Below are 8363 nucleotides of genomic sequence, written 5' to 3'. Positions count from 1 at the left end.
TGGCCAGCCTGAGATCTGTGGTCACTCGGGTCAGCCTCACAGAACCCACATGGACTGAGATGGGGGAAGCGTCGTTCCCTAAGGACAAATCAATAGCAAACAGATTCTGAACAAGCAAAAACAACTCGTGTCCTCCATTGCCTCTGTCTTGGAGGCTGGAAATACTTTTAAATGATTTCAATTTAGGAAATTAGGATCTGAATAAATTCTTGCACATATTTTTTAAAAGCTTCATTCCTCTACAGCAGAGCTTTCAAACTCGTCACTGGTGACATTTTGAGACAGGTAATTCCTTGTTGTGGTCAACCGTCCGGTGCATTGTAGGATCTTTAGCCAATCCCTGGCCTGTAACCACTAGAAGCCCGTGTACCTATCCACTTTCTCCTTCCTGTTCTGACAACCAGAAATGTCTGTCCAGTTTAGCAAATATCCCCTGAGAAGCAAAATCACCCCCGTGTAAAAACCACTGCTCTAGGCTATGTGATTTTCTCAGGCTTATTTTTGTTATAATTATGCAGATAAAATCCAGTTTCATCAAGTGATTCTAACTACAGAAGGCTTCTCAGTGAGCTTAACTACTCTTGGGAAACTGGGGGAAGAGATCCTGTCCAAGTAGCTTGAGTGGAAGAAGGGTATCATAAGAATAGAGGCCTCTGGCAATCCAAAGAAGACTGACTCAACAAGCCTCAAGGAAGGACCCCTCTTAGACCCTTCTTGTCTCACTCTGTTCCTCTATGGCTCCTGCAGAGCCCAGAACTAACTGTACCTGCATTTTGTGTCAATCAGTGCAAATAGTCAAGGGAGAAATCTGACTGGTCCAGCTCATTTTTTCAAGCCACACCATGCATCTTGCTCTGTTTGGACCGAGGGTCAACCCATCCAGTCAGCTATATCCTGGACTGGAGGAAAGTGGGATCTGGTATTTCCAAACCTGCCCTTTCAGACAATAAGGGCTGAGACCAGGGAATCCTCCACCTGTGGGACCGTGGTTTGAGTCAGCAGGTGAATCAAAATGCATTTCCTATATGACAGAAGTGTGGAGGGGAAAGGCACAAAGGTGCAGGACAGGGATGGCCCACTCTCCTAGTCTGCCTAGCACTGACTCAGTGTTCCTTTTTTTTAATAAAAAAAAGTTTATAGTGGTAAAATATACATAAGGGAAATTACCATGTTAACCAGTAGGTGTGCAGTGGCATTGAGTACATTCTGTATACAAGGTGTACTTTAGGTGACACGGTGCTATCAGGTACATTCACATTGTTGTGCATCCGTCACTACCATCCATCTTCGCAATGTCTTCACCTTCCCTAACAGAAACTCCACACCCATTGAGCAGCTCCTCAGTCCCCAAATCCCTGGCAATCACCATTCTACTTTCCATGTCTCTAACTCTGACTACTCTAGGTACCACACGATAGTGGATCATACAGCCTATGTTCTTTTGTGTGTGGCTTATTTCGTTCTGCATAATGTCCTCAGGGTTTGCCCATGTTGTAACAGGTGTCAGAATTTCATTCCTCTTGAAGGCTGGTCCATTTTATGACCTACTACATTTTGTTCATCCATTTATTTTGTCAGTGAGTAGGTGGGTTGCGTCCACCTTTTGGCTATTGTGAGTGGGACTAATTTGTTTTTTAAAGAAAGTCTAGTATTTTCATCTTAAAATAGGGACTGAAGGCATGCCTGGGTGGCTCAGTCGGTCAAGTGTCTGACTTCAGCTCAGGTCATGATCTCGCAGTTCATGGGTTCCAGCCTCACGTTGGGCTCTGTGCTGACAGCTCAGAGCCTGGAGCCTGCTTCAGATTCTGTGTCTCCCTCTCCCTCTGCCCCTTCCCCACTCATGCACACACTCTCTCTCTCTCTCAAAAATAAATTTTAAAAAAATTTTAAAAATTAAAAAAAATATTCAAGAGATCTACCTTGTTGTTTTTTTTTTTTAACATTTATTTATTTTTGAGAGACAGATCATGAGCAGGGGAGGGGCAGAGAGAGAGGGACACAGAAACCAAAGCAGGCTCCAGGCTCTGAGCTAGCTGTCAGCACAGAGCCCAATGCGGGGCTCAAACCCACGAACTGTGAGATAATGACCTGAGCCGAAGCCGGACGCTTATCCAACTGAGCCACCCAGGTGCCCCGACCCTCTTTTTAAGTACATAACATCATATTGTTAACTATAGGCACACTGTCACTTTCCAGAACTTTCTCATCTTGTATAACTGTAACTCTATACCCACTGAACAACAACTTCGTATAATCCCACCCCCGTTCCCTGACAACCACCATGCTATTTATTGCTTCTATAACTTTGACTATTTATATACTCACCTAAGTGGAATCATGTAGTATTTGTCCTTCTGTGATAACTTATTTCACTTAGTATAAAGTCTCCCAGGTCCATCCATGTTGTTGCAAATTGTAGGCTTTTCTTCCTTTTTAAAGGCTGAATAATATTCCATTGCATGTATATAGCTTGCTTTCTTTGTACATTTATCTGTTGAGGAACATTGGGGTTGCTTCCATCTCTTGGCTGTCATGAATATGCTGTAGTGAGCATAGGATTGTAGATATCTCTTCAAGATCCTGATTTAAATTCTTTTGGATGTATACCCAGCAGTGGAATTGCTGGATCATATGGTAGTTCTATTTTTATGTTTTTGAGGAACCTCCTTACAGTTTTCCACAGTGGCTGCGCCATTTTGTACCCCAGCCAACAGTGTGCGATGGTTCCAACTTTTCCGCCAACACTCGTTAACTTTTGGTTTTTTGATAAGAGCCATTCTAACAGGCGTGAGGTGATGTCCCTTTGCAGTTCTCATGTGGTTTGCAAACGTTTCGTCCCATTCCATGGCTTGCCATTTCCTTCTATAGATTGTTTTCCTTGCTGTGCAGAAGCCTTTCAGTTTGACGTAGGCCTACTTGTCTATTTTTGCTTTTGTTGCCTGAGTTTTTGGTGTCATATCATGAAATCATTGCCAAAACCAGTGCCATGAAGCATTCCCTCATGCTTTCATCCAGGAGTATTTCAGTTTCCAGTCTTATGTTTAAGTTGTTAGTCTTAAGTGTTTAGTTTAACCACTAAAAAGTCCTGTGTCCCAAGAAACCCCTTGGTCCCAGACAAACTGAGACGTGAACCCACCCTGGACAGGAACCCAGGCGGCCCACTGGAAGCTAGGACCTCAGCACAACCAAGAGGAGCGTCACCACTCATGACACTCTGTCAGCTCAGAACATGACTTCGGCCCCTCGCACACAGCCTCAGAGGACCGAGCAGGCTGACGAGAGGTGGCTCTCAGAGGCCTCCAGCGGAGTGCCCAGGCCTCAGCGACAGAGTCCACGTCCAAAGGGGACACTGGTGACAATGCTCTCTCACATTCATACTCCAGGGTTCAGTTTTACTTAAACCTGACCTTACTTACAAATAAAGTGCACCAATGATCTAACTCTTATAAAGCTGAGAGGGTTTTCCATTAATAAGAAACTGCTAAACCCATGCATTTCCAGTAACTCTGAGACTTTTCTTCCCTTGTGTTTTTGTGCATTCTTTCTTAGACAAGCAGCTGCCAACGCCATCACATTTCTATGTACTTTCCCCAGTGCATTGGGTGTGCAGTGGGAAAACTGAATGCTCAGTTTCTGGCATTAAGCATGTCCTTGGATATTACTGTCAGTATAACCAACAAGGGCTTCTGTTTTTCACGCTCTGTAATGTGGCTTGTTGTGTGGTAAGAGCAGGAACAGTAGATTTTGGGGAGGTGGAATGTTCTGTTTGCACTGGTTTCCCAACTGTTAAACACTGACAGATTTGAGCATCTTTCAGGTCTGAAGCATTTGAGCTCTTTGGTGGCCTTGGAGATGGGGGAAGGGAAAGAGAAGTTTTTAAGAAAGAAGTAGTCGATCTGTTCATCATGCAACAAAATCATACTATTTATACTTTAAATCTCACATTTTCCTTTTTTCTTTTTTAAATTTATTTTAGAAAGGGGGGAGGGAGGAAGAGGGACAGAAGGAGAGAGAGAAAGAGAGAGAAAGTGTGTATGGGAGAGAGAGAGAGAGAGACAGAGAGAATACCAAGCAGGTTCTACCTACGCTCAGCATCGAGCCCATGCCCCTGGGGTCAAGACCTGAGCCAAAATCCAAAACACAAATGCTCAACCGACTGAGCCGCACAGACGCCCCTAAATTTCACATTTTAAATTTCATCTGTCCCATGCTGGCTTTTGGTCTACAGGTAGTGTGGGAGCAGGATTTCTTTTAGCATATTTTTACAGACTGCTCAGCTGATTTTTCTGTTCTTGATAAACAGAAATCTTTATCTCTTATAAAAAGCTTTCACCAACAAAATATTAGGTGAACATAATCAGTGATAAAAAGAAAATTAAAAGAACTCAGTAGTGATGATGTGGTGAAATTGATCACCATAAACTGAGTAAACAGACACCCAGTCTTATTTCTTTTTCTTTTTTTTTTTTAAATGTTTATTTATTTTTGAGAGAGAGAGAGAGAGTGCAAGAAGGGAAGGAACAGAAAGGGAAGGAGCCAGGGTCTGAAGCAGGCTCCAGGTTCTGAGCTGTCAGCACAGAGCCTAAAGCAGGGCTTGAACTCACGAACTGCGAGATCATGACCTGAGCCAAAGTCGGAGGCTTAACCGACTGAGCCACTGAGGTGCCCCACCTGGTCTTATTTCTAAAGATCAAACAACCATAAGCAGCTGCACTACAAGGGATCAGAATCATCAGAGGGGTGTTCCTGGTTCCTTCTGGAAGCGTGGGCCTTCTTCACCTTCAGCACACCTTCCAACTCAACATGTTAATACATAAGAACGCCTACGTAGCTGAAACTGATGATTGATTTTAAATGTTAAATTATGTGTAATGATATTTCAGAGGATAAGAGCTTCCCCTGGGGCTGAACCACGGTGCCTTAAAGTGGAGTCACAGGATTGTCTTTACAGCCAGCAGCAGAATGTTGGCAAATGGTGCTTTTGTCAGTATGGGGGTGCAGTGACCCCACCCCCACCCTGAACTTATAAATTAGGAGACACAAGTGGCCTCTGACAGAGGTATGTGCTGTTGGAGCTCGCCCCCTCCTCCCAACCTCCCAATAAAAGTCCTTATTTCCCACAATCCCCATCAAAATAACACCAGCATTCTTCACAGAGCTAGAAGAAACCATTCTAAAATCTATATGGAACCACAAAAGACCTCAAATAGCCAAAGCAATTTTGAAAAAGAAAACCAAAGCTGGAGACATCACAATCCTGGACTTCAAGCTGTGTGACAAAGCTGTAATCATCAAGACAGCATGGTACTGGCACAGAAACAGACACTAAGATCAACAGAGAACCAGAATTGGACCAACAACCGTATGGCCAACTAATCTTTGACAGAGCAGGAAATAATATCCAATGGAATAAAGACAGTCTCTTTAGCAAATGGTGCTGGGAAAACTGGACAGCAACATGCAGAGAAATGAACCTGAACCACTTTCTTGCACCATACACAAAAATCAACTCAAAATGGGTGACATGTAAGACAGGAAGCCATGAAAAACCTCTTAGACCTCTGCCACAGCAACTTCTTACCCAACACATCTCCAGTGATAAGGGAGACAAAAGCAAAAATGAACTATTGGGACCTCATCAAAATAAAAAGCTTCTGCACAGTGAAGGAAACAATCAGCAAAACTATAAGGCAACCAATGAAATGGGAGAAGATATTTGCAAATGACATATCCGATAAAGGGTTAGTATCCAAAATCTATAAAGAACCTATCAAACTCAACAGCCAAAAACCAAATAACCCAGTGAAGAAATGTGCAAAAGACATGAATAGACAATTCTCCAAAGGAGACATCAAGATGGCCAACTGACACATGAAAAAGTGCTCAACATCACTCATCATTTGGGCAATACAAATCAAAACCACAATGAGATACCACCTCACACCCATCAGAATGGCTAAAAATAACAATTCAGGCAACAACAGATGTTGGCAAGGATGCGGAGAAAGAGGAATCCTCTTGCACTGCTAGTGGGAATGGAAACTGGTGCAGCCACTCTGGAAAACAGTATGGAGGTTCCTCAAAAAGTTAAAAATAGAACTACCCTATGACCCAGAAATTGCACTAGTAGGTATTTATCCAAGGGATACAGGTGTGCTGTTTTGAGTGGACACATGCACCCCAATGTTTATAGCAGCGCTATCAACAATAGGCAAAGTATGTAAAGAGCCCAAATGTCCATTGACAGATGAATGGATAAAGAAGATGTAGTATATATATACAATGGAGTATTACTTGGCAATCAAAAAGAATGAAATCTTGCCATTTCAATTACGTGGATGGAACTAGAGGGTATTATGCTAAGGAAAATTGGTCAGAAAAAGACAAATATCATATGACTTCACTCATGAGGACTTTAAGATACAAAACAGATGAAAATAAGAAAAGGGAAGCAAAAATAATATAAAAAATAGGCAGGGGGACAAAACATAAGAGACTCTTAAATATCCAGAACAAACAAAGAGTTGCTGGAGGGGTTGTGAGAAGGGACGATGGACTAAATGGGTAAGGGGCATTAAGGAATCTACTCCTGAAATTGTTGTTAGACTGTATGCTAATTAACTTGGATGTAAATTTAAAAATAAGTTAATTAATTAATTTTTTAAGAAGTCCTTATTGCCTCCATTAAAAGGGGCCTAGGATCTTTATGATATGTAAAATGATGGCTAATAAGTGTTCATATTTCTTTGCTTTCACTACAAAACATTTATCTTTAATATTCAAACTTACTTTATTTTTAAATTTCTTGTGGTTTTTAATGTAAAAGTAATACATGCACAGGTTTAAAATGTCAAACTGTGCAAAAGACAAAAGTGAGTCTCTCTTCCCTCCTGACCCTCAGTTCCAATCTGTCCTTCCTAGAAGAAACTAGTTACCATTTTTATGACTATCTTTCCAGAAATAGTCTATGCTAAGACAAGCATATCTATAAACTGAGAGCCCCCATTTTTACAAAAATGGTGGCATGCTATACACATTGTTCTGCATCTTGCTTTTTTTAAAGTTTATTTTACATATTTACTGAGAGAGACAGAGTGAGAGAGTGAGAGCGAGAGAGAGAGAGAGAGAGAGGGAGAGAAGGAAGGAGGGAGAAGATTCAGGGCTCCAACTCAAGAACTAAGATCATACCTGAGCTGAAATCAAGAGTCAGACACTTAATGGACTGAGCCACCCAGGTGCCCCTGCATCTTGCTTTTTATTTAAATATAGATTTACTGATAACAGTTTTATTTCTATTGCTTTCTTTCTTTCTTTTTTTTTTACCTTTATTTTTGAGAAACAGAGAAAGAAAGAGCACAAATGGAGGAGGGGCAGAGAGAGAAGAAGACACAGAATCTGAAGCAGGCTCCAGGCTTTGAGCTGTCAGCACAGAGCTTGACTTGGGGCTCAAACTCACGAACTGTGAGCCCATGACCTGAGCCAAAGTCAAATGCTTAACTGAATGAGCCACCCAGGTGTCCCCAGACACCCCCAGGCACCCCTTAATTGAGCTTTTTTTTTTTTTTAGTGTTTTATTTTATTTTTGAGACAGAGAGAGGCAGAGCATGAGTGGGGAGGGGCAGAGAGAGAGGGAGACACAGAATCTGAAGCAGGCTCCAGGCTCCGAGCCATCAGCACAGAGGCCGACGCGGGGCTCGAACACACTAACGTGCGATCATGACCTGAGCCGAAGCCGGACACTCAACCGACTGAGCCACTCAGGCGCCCCTGAGCTTTTTAAAGACAGTTGTAGATGCACATGCAATTCTAAGAAATAATGCAGAGAGATCCATGTATCCTTTATCGAGTTCTCCTCAATGGTAACATCTTGAAAAACTGTTCTACACTATCACAACCAGGATATTGACATTGATACATTCCATCCACAGAATGCAGATTACCCCTGTTTTCCTTGTATTGCTTTATGTGTATTCAACTCTACACAATTTTATCACATGTGCAGGTTCATATTCACGGCCACAGTCAAGACACAGGACAGCTCCTTCACCACCAGCATCTCTCCTGTGGCCATCTTATAACCACACTCAACTCCCTCCCTCTCCTCTCTTGTCCTGAACCCCCTGGCAAACACACACGAATCTGTGCTCCATTGCTAAAATGTTGTCTTTTCAAAAATGTTACATAAGTGGAAATGTACAGTAAGTAACCTTGTAGTATTGGCTCTTTCCCTTAAAGCATAATTGCCTGGAGATTCATCTACATGGTTGCCTGCATCAGTAGTTGGTTCCTGTTTCTTGCTGAGCAGTATCCCCTGGTATGGATGTGCCACCGTTTCCTTAGCCCTTAACCTTTGGAGGACATCG

Source organism: Suricata suricatta, chromosome 16, assembly GCF_006229205.1.
Source record: "Suricata suricatta isolate VVHF042 chromosome 16, meerkat_22Aug2017_6uvM2_HiC, whole genome shotgun sequence".
Lineage (NCBI taxonomy): Eukaryota > Metazoa > Chordata > Mammalia > Carnivora > Herpestidae > Suricata > Suricata suricatta.
The sequence above is the reverse complement of the archived record's forward strand: the minus strand, read 5'-3'. Positions refer to the sequence as shown.